The sequence below is a fragment of the Filicampus tigris genome, chromosome 3, assembly GCF_054856515.1.
Source record: "Filicampus tigris isolate MCC_2025a chromosome 3, RoL_Ftig_1.0, whole genome shotgun sequence".
NCBI lineage: Eukaryota > Metazoa > Chordata > Actinopteri > Syngnathiformes > Syngnathidae > Filicampus > Filicampus tigris.
Genome location: NC_141219.1, coordinates 22,630,441 through 22,643,505, shown reverse-complemented (window position 1 = coordinate 22,643,505; position 13,065 = coordinate 22,630,441). Strand labels below are relative to the sequence as shown.

Here is a 13,065-nt window from a genome sequence, read left to right as displayed (position 1 = left end):
AGTATTAAATAGGCCGTATGTGGATTTCTATTAATTGTTTTTGCACCATTTATATCTCTTTGGAAAATCAGAAACACTTGAACACCAAGGTAAAATCCCCATTTTACAGCCTGCTCTTGTATACAACCGCATGCCTGTACGCATGTTACTGACCACATGGTGGCACTGTCTGACTTTTTCAGCAAACCTCTTTTACTTCTGTTCAAAACCAGGTTGGTTTCCAGATATATTTTGAAATGTTAGCGGTATAGTGTAATGACAAGTGGTCGCCGCCTGTGTTCTTGTATCAAACGAACTTGGCTTGGTCATCGCAAGGTCACCTTATATGTTCATATCTAATGGGCTAATTGTCTCCAATAGCTTGGCCCTCTTACAGTAAACGATTTTCATTGGATGCCTGCCAATGATTTTACGTCACTGAAACCTGCTGAGGATCTACATCAGTGTCCGAGATGCTTCAAAAATAACCCAAGGTGTGGGTGCTACTTTTAGCACATTTTCAAGGATGCGCCTTGAAAATTGTGCTTGCCATGCAGTAAGACAAGGGCACAGTATATTCTGCCAAACCATATTTTTCTATACTGTATTGTAAAATGCTGTTTTAAACAAGAAAATAATCTTTATTGATTCAACCCAAATTTCATTGGCTGAGAGTTTACATTTCTAAGTACTCAAAGCATGTAGATCTGTCATCAATTTATTTGTGCATAATTTATACTTAAGTAGGTGCAATTTGAGCTTAACATTTTTATTCAATTTCTCGCTCTTGCTCGCAGTTAACTTTCAGTTCACAACTCTGTACTTAGTCTCGTCAAATTAAATCCATAGTAGTTTCAATTGTTGAAAGATGTTAGTAAAACGAAATTCAACCATGATATCAAATGTTATTTATAGAAAACTTTTAATAAATTAAAAATATAAGGCAAGGGTTTTTACAGAAATAAAAACCGTCCGCACCCATACGAGCACACGCCCACATATTAAGTGACAGTGTAGAGACATGGCAAGCCACTGAGAATCCAAGTGAGGAAAAACAATCCATGAGGTGGCCCAAGTCCACAGCCACTGAGGATGCCGCCACAGAGCCCCCCATGACGTGGATAGACTGAGGTCAACTCCTCACAATGTACAGAGTGGTCCCCCTCGTCTTTTGGGAATCTGCAGGATGACATGCCCGCGGATGGACCTAACACACCTCCAAGCATGGAGGCTCCCATGAGGAGGCACTGGCATTAAGTTTAAAATTTAAAAAGACTAAAAGTCAATAAGACAGAATTAACTGAAGGACAATATGAGGGAAAAATAAAAGAGGTTAAAAATGTGCATATTAATAAGTAAGTAGACAGTGTGTAGATGTTTTCACTAATTTCTTCAGCAGAGGTGAAAGCAAAATTTCATCACAAACGACTTCCAATATCCACTCCAATGATGAACTAAGCGCATTGTACATTGCGTGCTCTAGTCACCGATGCAGCAAATTTGTGATCGGGTGATTGTCTCCTTCAGGTATGCGTAGCAGAAAGATGACGGTGTTAGTGTCCTGTACCGTGAGGCATGACCATGTAATATAATCAGCGATTACTAGACCTATGAGTGTGTGTGGGTGTGTGTGTATTTTTATATATATATATATATATATATATATATATATATATATATATATATATATATATATAATTATTTTTTTGCATATTATTTAAATTATTTGTGGGTTTTTAAAGTGAACGCACATTGAAAAATCAAAACATTCTACATGAGTAGCTAAAATATCAATTAGATAAAGAAATCAGTTACCCAAATATAGGAGTCTTGAGCCTTTTTTGAAAAGTGTCAACCGTCTCCATGGTCCTAATACCCTCTGGCAGGCCAGGCTGTACCAGAGGCGCAGGCCATAATGGCTGAATGCAGCCACTCTGGAAGTTTTCATTCTAGCTTTAGGATCAAAAGGCCAGTTTCAGAGGTTCTCAGGGCCGTTGACGGTTGATAAAAGAAATATCGGATCAAAATGATGGACTGTTAAGATATTTATAAACTAGTAAAAAAAAAAACGCTTAAAATTGATCCTGAAACACATAGGCATCCAATGGGATCTTGGAAGCGATGTAATGTAATGAGCTCCCGCCCTCAAGGTCTTCATCAGCACACGAGACATCGTGTTTTAGAGTAATTGGAGATGCTCTTTTTTTGGAAGACCAGAGAGCAGGACATTTCAATAATCTAAACGTCAAGCAATAAAAGCATGAATCAACACCTCCGTGTTAGCTTGAGAGGGAAACGGTCAGAAGGTGGTAAAAACCTATCTTAGTTACATTCTTGATGTGTGGAATAAAATTAAGCTAAGATTAAAAAATGAAACGCAGGTTCTTTACGCATTGTGAAGGTTGTAGTTTTCATAAAAGTTCCTCTCTCTTTCCTTCAGGAGCAAAAACTAAAACCTCTATTTTGTCCTGGTTAAGATGTAGAAAATTCACTGCTCTCTAAAATACAGTTATAAGAAGGGTATCAACTGGCGCTGTGTCATCAGGAGACATGGCCATGTACAGAAGTGTGTCATCTATGTACCTATGGAAGCTGATTCTGTGCCTCTGACGGTGATGAATGAAATAGAAATATACAGTATACAGATTAAAAAGAATTGGACCTAAAATTGACCCTTGGGGCATCCCACATTCAATTTCAGGTGTTCTGTAAGAACATATATCCTTACACAGTAAAATTGGTACAGTGATTTTAAAGGTCTCATTTTTTTTCCCTCTAATTGGGTTGTATTTAAACGTTTTTCAGTAGACTTGCCTCCCCCGGCCACTAGAGCAGGAGTAAATCTTCCAAGTGGATCAAAATATCTTTACTCAGAGTACGTTAGGCCCCGCCCATACTCTCATCAGTGTAAAGTGTGGGTGAGTCAATTCTGTTCTTATCATTAAAAGTTGACTTTTATCATTTTAAGTACAATCAAGCCACTACTTTAAGTAAAATTTATTCGGACTATTTTCTTCCAAGTGGACATTTTACTCTACTGGGGCTAAATATAGTCTTTTTCAGGTATAATTTTCCTCAATCAGAGTAAAATGTCCTCTGAAAATTTGCTGTGTACCTACAAAAAAAATTTAATCTGCGCAAGAGGATTTAAAACACTAGAAAAGTACCAGACGGGCCAACCAATTTGCGGTGTCTATTTAATAATATCTGGTAAATTACTGTATTGGGCCAAATGGGCTGCCAGGTTGTCAGCTATTACACAACTCACAGTGTCTGATACTTTAATTCACCTGACTAATGAACACACCACATTGCTCTAAAAAATGAGCAAGAATAGCAAAAGGGGATGCAACAAGGACCTGAAGATGCATATGTATGAAGTAAAAAAAAAAAATGCAGCAAAAATCCACCCTTTGACTTTGGTAGAAGGATCCACGCTTTTTGGCTACAATAATTACCGGTACTTAGCACAGGGGTGTCAAATTTGTTTTTGTTACATACCACGTTTTGGTTATGGTACCCCTTAGAGGGCCATTATGATTGCGAAACCATATAAATGTATAATCATCTCGTCATATGAATATATTACGTATACAGATGTATATATACATTATATATAATATATATATATATATACATTATATATAATATATATATATATATATATATATACATTATATATATATATATATATATATATATATATATATATATATATATATATATATATACTGTATATATGTATATATATATACTACTGATTTTCTTATTTTAATGTAGGTATATGCTGTGTGAGGCGACAGTGGAATCCTCCAACTGATCATTACTGTATCTCGTAAGGTATCGTGTATGGCAATAAAACCAAGAAGCATTGGCAGCAAATTGTAAATGTGATGGTTTGAGTTGAATGGGTGATCTTAGAAGGGATTCATTCACAGGCACAAGTGCAACTATATATTGTAGCACAAGTGTGAACCTTTTTTTTTTTTCTTTCATGCTACATCCATCCACTCCCACCCCCTTAAATCACAAGACCTAAAAATGGCACAAGCACAGTGCAGTCGGCTATTTTTAGAATCCGGTAAAAGAACAGGACGGTTGCAGAGAGGCTGAAGCGTATGCACACTGAGCTATAAATACAAACGCCATGCATGCAGGTTTATTTACCCCACACTTCCCGTTCGGATTTGAAGCCACCAAACAGACACCTGCATTGCTAAAATGCATTATTTATTGTTACTCCCTTGGTCTATTCCTGTCCAACAGAACTCTGTGCCAGCTCTGCAAGGAAATGTTTCTCAATGAATAATTGAGCGGAGTTATATTTTTGACCAGCCCTATCTTAGCTGCCGTGTATAAATAGCTCATGTGCATCAAAGCATGCATAGATTTGTCAGGGACGTTGAGCCCAGCAGTAGGAGCCTTATTATGTAATAGGCATGTGACTTGGCACACCACAGTGCCACTGCATTGAATGAGTGTGTGAGGCTCTGCACCCATTGAGTGTTTTCAGACTGCTAGTATATTCACTGCAAGAGTAGCTCAGGCAAATTGCTCGCTTGATGAATTTTTGAGAGAGATGTGCACGTTATTGAGACACGTCCACTCTCACAAGTATTCAGTAGGCTATTAACACAAAAAGTGATGAATCATCCCCTGCACACGTTGGCCACGGAATGTAAATGGGTTTAGGGTTTTTTTCCTGACTCGTTAATTGCATGTTTGCCTTCTAAGTGTACATTTAAGAAATGAGAGCCTCTGCTCCTATTCAAAGTTTGGCATTTCTTCCAATGCTAAACTTTTGATGATCATTGTGTTCCGCAATGTATGAGTGTGAGCTTGTATTTTTAGCACAGCACTGCCGAGTATAGTAACGGATGTTGCTGCAAGATATTACATAATTGAGTGATAGTGACTTTTTATAGTTGCTGCAGAAAAACAGCGCAGGACCTGATTTGAGCCCAACATGACACGAGTGCATTGCTTCATTCAGTAAAACATTACATAATAACCAGGAGGAGAAACTTCCCACAGTGTAAGAAGAACTTTAAAAGGATCAGAACAGTTGGATTTGCTTATGTTAAAATCAATGGCGCAGTGTAAAAAATCACTGTTACTAATTGTCATTAAGTCTTTAATGACACATTATATTTGACATGTTTAAATGAAGTGTTTATTTCTTGTACACTTACAGAACATTTGACGCTATTCGTCTTAGCTGACAGGCCAGATAGGCCCCATTTGCTGTGTAACACTGAATCACAGACCAAACTTCAAACACGTACACACATTCCCAAAAGGGAGTGTTTTGCTTCCTGAAATTATTCCATCCATCCATTTTCAATACCACCTCTACCTTATTAAGTTACAATTTGGTAAATTTCATATTTTGTCACAAATGTATATCGGTGAGTGCACACATGTTGGTGTTATTTTTACAAATTACTGACCAATCTAAATATTGAAAGTGACAAGCTATTCTCTTTGATAATGTCTCCTGAAAAGTGCTGATTAATGTACAGTAAGAGGATTCTGCCTGACACCATTTGGACACAAAGAAGTTGGAACGTTGTGTAATACGGAAACAAAAACAGAATGCAATGCAAATTCTTTTCAACCTATATTCAACTGAATACACTATAATGACGAGAAATGTAATGTTCAAACTGATAACTTTTTTTTCTTTTTTTTTTTATAACAACACATGCAAAATGTAGTTTGGCATTGTTTTGCTGAAATAACCAGTGACATCCCTAAAACAACATCGCTTGAATGGAAATATGTGTTGCTCTAAAACCCGTATGTACCTTTCAGCATTAATGGTGCATTCACAGATGTGCGAGTTAGCCATACCATGGGCCCTAACCCCCCCCCATACCATCACATATAGCCTACTGGCTTTTGAACTTGTCTTTTTACTGTATTCATTTGAATGGTACTTGAAAATGATTTTCAAATCATTGTATTCTGTTTTCATTTTAAGTTTCACACAATGTCCCAACTTGATTCAAATTGAGATTTATGTATACATATAGTGTATACATAAAATCCACCCGTTTTTATCCATCTCAGGGGGCGGCCATTTTGTCACTTGCTGTCTATTGCAAATAACTGACTTCCTCTTTAAAGCCAAGAATAAAAATTGATAATTGAAAAATAGTAGTTAAGTGTGGCTCCTTATGTTTATGGTTCATCTGACCCAGCAAATTCATTTAATGGGTCCTTCTTAAAATGATCACTTAAAACAGTACTCCAACATTAGCACCCAGGATAGTTCCACTGTCATATTACCGTACACCACAGTAGGCTGTTGAACCCTCGCGTTCAGAAAACTATACTCTGGAGTGCAAACAGCCTAAAAAATATTTCCCAACATCTTTTTTTGTGTGTGTGTGAATATAAGTAAGTTCAGTTGTGGAAAAGCTTAAGCCTATCCCATCTTAATGTGGACGGAAAGGCAGATGGCACCTGGAACTTGTCACCAGGCAATCACAGGGCACATTGAGCACTCACAGGCGCACGCTTACAGATACTCAGTCGGAATCAATCCCACACCGGCTGGCCCTCAACCTATTCAAACCTATAAAGTGCATAATTTACAGTAATTATTTGTATTTTTTACTTTGTTGAATTTTTAGGAGAAACGAAACTAAGATTTTGTACTAAATGCAGTTCGGACTTCAGCACCAGGGACAGTTCCATCGCAACATCCCAAGTAACAATGTTCGTATAAAGAAGTGGGTAAATCACAGTGTGTATGTATATTGGCACTATTTTGCAAACCAAGTGGACACTCTAAACACAAGAAACAGTTTTATTCTTTTTTTTAAGGCCACATAAAGGAAATCCTGTAAGTTTGCTAGTCAATACAAAAATAAGAAGGGTTTCTTAATTTGAATGTACAGAAGTCATCTTCCAGTGACGTTGTATTTGTGATTGTATGTTTTTTTTTTGTTTTTGTTTTTTTTTGCAACAAAGGCTGGAGGACGCCGGATGCACTATTGGGCGGTTATGCATTTTATTTGATCGTGTACTTTCTGATTGAAAGCCAGATGCATTCAGGGCTTTTTACCATTCACCATGCGCCATCCCTGTGTACAGTAGTAGGCCACCTTGAGCAGAGAAAGCCGCAGCAGCAGGCATGTTGAGGATGGGAGTTAAAAATAGCATCATCAGTCGGCCAAGCGGCGCTCCGTTACTACGCGTTTCAGCATTCTGCCCTGTGCAGGGGGAGGCAGGGGGGAGGGGTAGGGGTGTCGGGGTCTGCCGCCCTCCACCTCTTTCTGTAGCTCTGCATCATCACACGTGGAGGGGGGTCAACACCTGGAGCCTGTACGTGGCTCTGCATGAGGGGGAAACCCGACCTGAAGGATTTAGTATTTGTCCTCATGATCACCAGCTGACGCGCATGTTACAAACATTTTATCTATATCGCTGTGGAGCTCCCAAATAATCAAATGGCCTTTCCATTGTGGAGGCAGAGGAGGAAGGGGCTTTTATTTTAGTCACTGCATCTCTTTCCTTCTTTTCTTCTCGTTTGCAAGTAAGTTTCTTTTGTCTTTTGTTTTCTTTCTTTCTTTCTTTCTTTCTTTCTTTCTTTCTTTCTTTCTTTCTTTCTTTCTTTCTTTCTTTCTTTCTTTCTTTCTTTCTTTCTTTCTTTCTTTCTTTCTTTCTTTCTTTCTTTCTTTCTTTCTTTCTTTCTTTCTTTCTTTCTTTCTTTCTTCTTTCTTCTTCTCCTTTGTTTTGTCACAGTAGGCCCACAAGCTGTGCACGGATGCTCCTGCGTCCATCTTCAAAGTGGGAGATTCTCCACCTGACGTCAACACTGACGCAGCCATCAAATGAAGGAAGTCGATTTGCTTGGTGCCATTTTGTGAAATGAAATAGGTACAATTGTCTCATACGATCATACAATCATTTGTGTGATTGGTTATTATTTTTGCTTTGTTCGCTTTAAGAAGCAAATTACAAATATAATGAAGGCCAGCCCATGCACGCATCTTAAACCTGCAGATGAGCATGCATTTCCACACAATACAAAAAAAAAAAAAAAAAGCCACACATTGTGTCGAGGAGACGCTTTGTGCACGCGCAATAACCATGCACGAGAGAGAGGATGGGATGGGGGTTGAGGAGGGTAAAGGGGCGGGGGTTGATGAAGGCTGCACGCACGAAATTCCTCCAAGGAACCTCTGCGAGCTTTTCTTTTTTTCTTCTTTTTTTCATCACGCGCGTGCTAAAAATAGAAACAGGGTTGGATCGTGATCCAGAAATAGATAGGGGGCATCACTCCTATAAAAGGCACACCATTCAAGAGTACAGTGTCTGCACAGTAGGAAGAACTGAAAAGCACGAGCACATTTTTAAAGCAGAGACCAGTTTTATTTGGTCTTTTTTTTTCCTGCATGGTGACACTCCTCAGGCTTGCATGGTGAGTATTGTGGAAAGCTTTCTCTTCCGTCTTGCATCTTCCTGCCAGATTTTGCATCACTGGTGCAATTTTCAGTTTTGATTCATGCCAGTTGCGCTGTGTAGCTGAGAAGTAAATGTGATTGTTGGGGGATCTGTTTGCATCAAGGGAATCACCCTATTGGGAATAATACGGTATAGATTGTTTATTGTTGCATGCATCCGCAATTTGCTTTTCCCTACCAGCTCCTTAATGGAAGTATTTGCTATTAAGCACGGGTATTACTGCTTTGTCTTTTTTTTTTTTTGGTCACGGAAGGGGAGCTATCCTCCCATTGTGGTCCTGAAGTGCTCTTTTCCACAACGTTTGTATAATACACCACTCTGGGCATGACCGATTCATTTGGTGCGCTTTCATTTATCAAACAACACAGTTAGGGTGTATTTGTTTTTGATTGCCCCCCCCCCCCCACTGATTCAAATGTGATCACAAAAAAACCTTCGTCTCACTGAGGTGTTTTAGGTATAACCGAAACCAAATAATCAAATAAAAAGCTGCTCACCGCCTGAAACAGAGCTCGATAGTGACATTTGAGTCCTTATTTGCAGTTTTTTGTCCCTTTGTGCGCGCTGAGGCTCGAGTCGTGACTGCTGAAAGTGAGCATGCCGTGTGCTGCGTCAGTCGCGTCTGGCTCCGTTGAGCTCGAGACAGATTGGGGGGGCGGGGGAGGGAGCAGTGAGCGGGCTTGGATCGTGACCGGCTGGAAGACGCGTCCACGCATGAAAAGGCATGGACGGCTCCCGTGGAAACAGAGACAGAGGGTGGGGCCACACTTTTGCTTAAGGTTTTGGACTCCAAAATATCTACAGATGACATCAAACTTGGACAATGGGTTGAGCTCTTTAGCTATAGTCAAAAACAATCCAAACACCGGAAAAACACAGAACATAGAGTACAAGACTGAAAAACTATAGTGACTATTAAGTCATAATGTATACAGTATATAAGTCACATGTGTTTTATAGCATCTGCTTAGGTGCTTTTTTTTTTGCTACACTCCTATTGGTCAATGATAATTGCTTCCGTCCAATGGAATCACAGGAAAGCCCCAGATGAGAGTGAAAGTCCACAACGCTTCTTTTTTTAATAACAACATATTGTGGCTGTAAAGCAGTGCCGACCCAGTGGGCTTCACACACACACACACACACACACGTGCACACACACTTCCACACACGCGCGCACGCACGCACACACCCGCCCTCCAGAATCACAATAATAACAATGATGATGATGACGAAGACCAGAGGAGTCATGGACGAGAAGTGGATCTGGGAGTTGTCCGTCACGAATCTTTTTGCGGTCTGGGCTTGCTGTGCATACATGAAAATGGGAAGCCCTTACCCCAAAAAGCATTTGTGGAGGATGTGAACCTCGTTACAACCCAATTAGAGTAACACCACTATACTGTCTGTCTATCCCTTTGTCTGTCTCTGTCTGTCTCTCTCTCTCATGCACAAACGCGCTCACACACACACGCGCACACACACACACTCCTGATGACACGGGGTGTCTAACAGTAACACACAAGCATCACACTGTCTGCCCCAAGGTCCCACATATACTGTTTGGTATGTTCCTTTCTCTAAGAGTCAACAGTACCTTTAAGATTTATGTGCATGTTTATGGCTTGTGAAGTGTTATGCACACGACGTACCAAATTCTGCAAATTCTGTGTTTATGTTGTGGTGTAATTTGATGAAAGAGCATACGTGGGACAGATGATCTATTGCTAATAATGCAACTGTAAAGAAAATATTACAGTAATTGCATTTGTTTATCAATTCCACAGAATCAATTTTACACCCCCAATCTACTCGTAATATAAAGAAATGCTGGGATTTCATTAGTATGTGTACAGTACTCTGAAATGATCCAGACGTGTTGATATTTTTGTTTCATTTATGATACAATTAATTAGGATACGCAAGCACTCATCCGTGTCTCATGGTATCAGTCACTGTTAAATTCATCGAACGATCCGATGCCAGGCCTTTTAACGACAGACAAGGATATAGTCACATTCTTTCCAACGCTACGATTTCAATGCATTCAATTAGTAAACAAAGTTTTTTGCATAAACAATATGGAATCTTTATTAAGTTGTGCATATTTTTTTTAATCCAGTCTATTTTTTCAAAGCTATTTCTTAATGATCATATATTGTACATTTTCCTGTTTGTCAAACAGGTTTGCACACACACGTTTGGAGATGACGACTCTTGCAGCTGCAACCACTGGAAACACGGAATGGGAATGCTGCAAAAACAAATGTAAGAGCCAACCCCTCTTCCAAAAAGTATACTATGCATTACTTTATGTTGACAAAATATTTATGTTGGGTGTCCAACACAATCGGATTCATCCTTTCTGGACAGTGCAATAATAACATCTGTCTCTTTTTAGGGTGTTGTAGTTTTTATACATCCACTTTTCAAACGTATATGCCTTCATTTTTGGACAATATTTACAAACATTCACTTGCTTTATTGTTTCGTTGAATTATTTGAATACACACTCATCAGTATGAAACAAAGCAGACTTTATGTTGCTTATCAGATAAGCATAAGCAATTTCAATGATCAAAACATTTTAAACAGCTTCAGTCCCTTTTCCGGTGTGACCCATTTGAGGCTCATTTGTATGTTTGTTTTTGGGCAAAGGAGTGTAAAGTTGCAGAAATAGTATGAGTTGGTCTTTTCCAAAACACGGAATCTCATCTAGAATTTCATGACATTGTGTCCATATAAAGGCTAGTTGAGGTTTATGCAGAGCATGTGTATGAACTGTGGTTGTTTTTGTCCTTGTTGGACAGGTGACGATGAAGTAGATGAAAGGGAGAAAGGAGTGATGCAAAAACATCCAGAAGTTCCCCTGCTGGACTAGAAATGGGTAACGCCGTCGGGTAAGTATTACAGTGGGGCTGAGAAATACCATGAAGATGTTTTATAGGAAAGAAATTATATGCTTTAAAAAAACCAATCGTCATACTTGATTAACATATCATTTTCCTATTTTTGTAGTTATTGTATTTTAATACGTTATTATGAGGAAAGTGGAAAAAAACAAAACAATGGAAAGACCAGCAATATGGGCTCATATTGTTTTCTTGAAGTAAATATGTGTTGATGAGAGTCAGAAATATTATTTGTGTGTGGTGTTTTTATTATATGTGAGGTGTACATATATGCAATTTGTGGAGCAAATTGTAATTTTTATTTGGTCACACCCATGATGAGTATGTGAAAAAATGATAACCAGTCATAATCCTACATGTGGATTCTTTGTTCGACAGATGAGTCATATAAACTTTAATTATCACATTTCATAGGAAAAAAACCAACATTTTTACATAACAGAAATGTATTAATATTTACCCGCAGTCTGTCAGAGAAATGTGAATCCTCAGTATAATGCAAGGTTATGAAAGGTTATGCTTGTATCACTTTTTACTGCCTTAAGTTCTGCTAAGTTCATTACCTTTTTTTGTTTCTGGAACATACAGTATGATCAGTTTGGTGGCATTCTAGTTTGATTTAATGTACTTATTGCTAAACCAAGTCCACACCTTTGAGTGTTTTAGCGTATTTATGTATGATGTCTGCTAATCCTACTAATAGAAATAAATGATTACAAAAAGCATTCATACATTGTGTATTGTTTTATTTATCTTATTAATTCATTTTACGACAAGCTTCTTTCAAACAGTGAGTTCATATGTGTTGACTTAATGCAGATGTGCCTATGCGGTCACAAAATGAAACACGTCCTTTGAAATCTTAATTTAAAAAAAAAATCACTATGAAATGGAATAAAGAAGCAAATAAAGCAACGATAACCAAAGACGAGACAGTCAATGGGGTTGATTTTCGCAATTTTATGGCTTTTGCTTCACTGATGCGCATTAGGGAATGCACATTCGTAAAGATTTGTTTTGTTCCATCAAAGATGACTTTATCAGTCACACTCACTCACACATGGGATGAGGACCACTCCTCTCATGTGTGTGCCTACAAGCGCCTGTGGTTATGATCAGCAGCTGCTCTGTTTCTGGCCGAGATGGTGCTTTAATCTAAATTTCATTCAGGTTTCCTTTGAAAGCTCAGAGGCAAACAGTTTAGACTCCTGTTTACCATTGCTGCATTTCTATTTTTAGATGCAATGCTCTTATATAACGCTCTCGCTCACATTATGGACCCATGCTGTCTGCTCTACTTGGCTGCATTGTGCAGTGTACGTCTATACTCATACTGATTTTAGAAACCTTCAAGAGTTAGGAAATGTATAATGAGCGCCCCCCTTCTTAAATCCCTAAGCACAAACTCACTAGAATAAAACATCATATGAAAACACCACATCACAGTTTTGCAGATCTTTGCAGACTATAATTTGTTTTGTACCTTTGATAAGTAAATGTACAAAATGGCCACATTTTATAAATCCAGTCATCCATTTTCTGTCCCACTTACCCTTATTATTTTAAGTGAAAACTTGTATCACTTATTAACCAGTTACATTTGAAACAAAGGCTTGTAATTAAAACTGAGTGGACAATCCAAATGCATCCATCATTTTTGATCACTTCTGCTGTTAGGAGCAACAAAGGTGTGTGGCTA

At 38.5% G+C, this 13,065-nt stretch overlaps 1 long non-coding RNA gene across 1 annotated transcript; it reads left to right on the top strand.

The window, feature by feature from the left end:
* The first annotated feature begins 8,137 nt into the window (after nucleotides 1-8,137).
* LOC147150324 (uncharacterized) lies at nucleotides 8,138-12,091 on the top strand. Its single transcript, XR_015086150.1, has 3 exons — nucleotides 8,138-8,410; nucleotides 10,640-10,722; nucleotides 11,265-12,091. It is a non-coding gene; the product is annotated as an uncharacterized LOC147150324 (long non-coding RNA).
* Nucleotides 12,092-13,065: the final 974 nt, after the last annotated feature.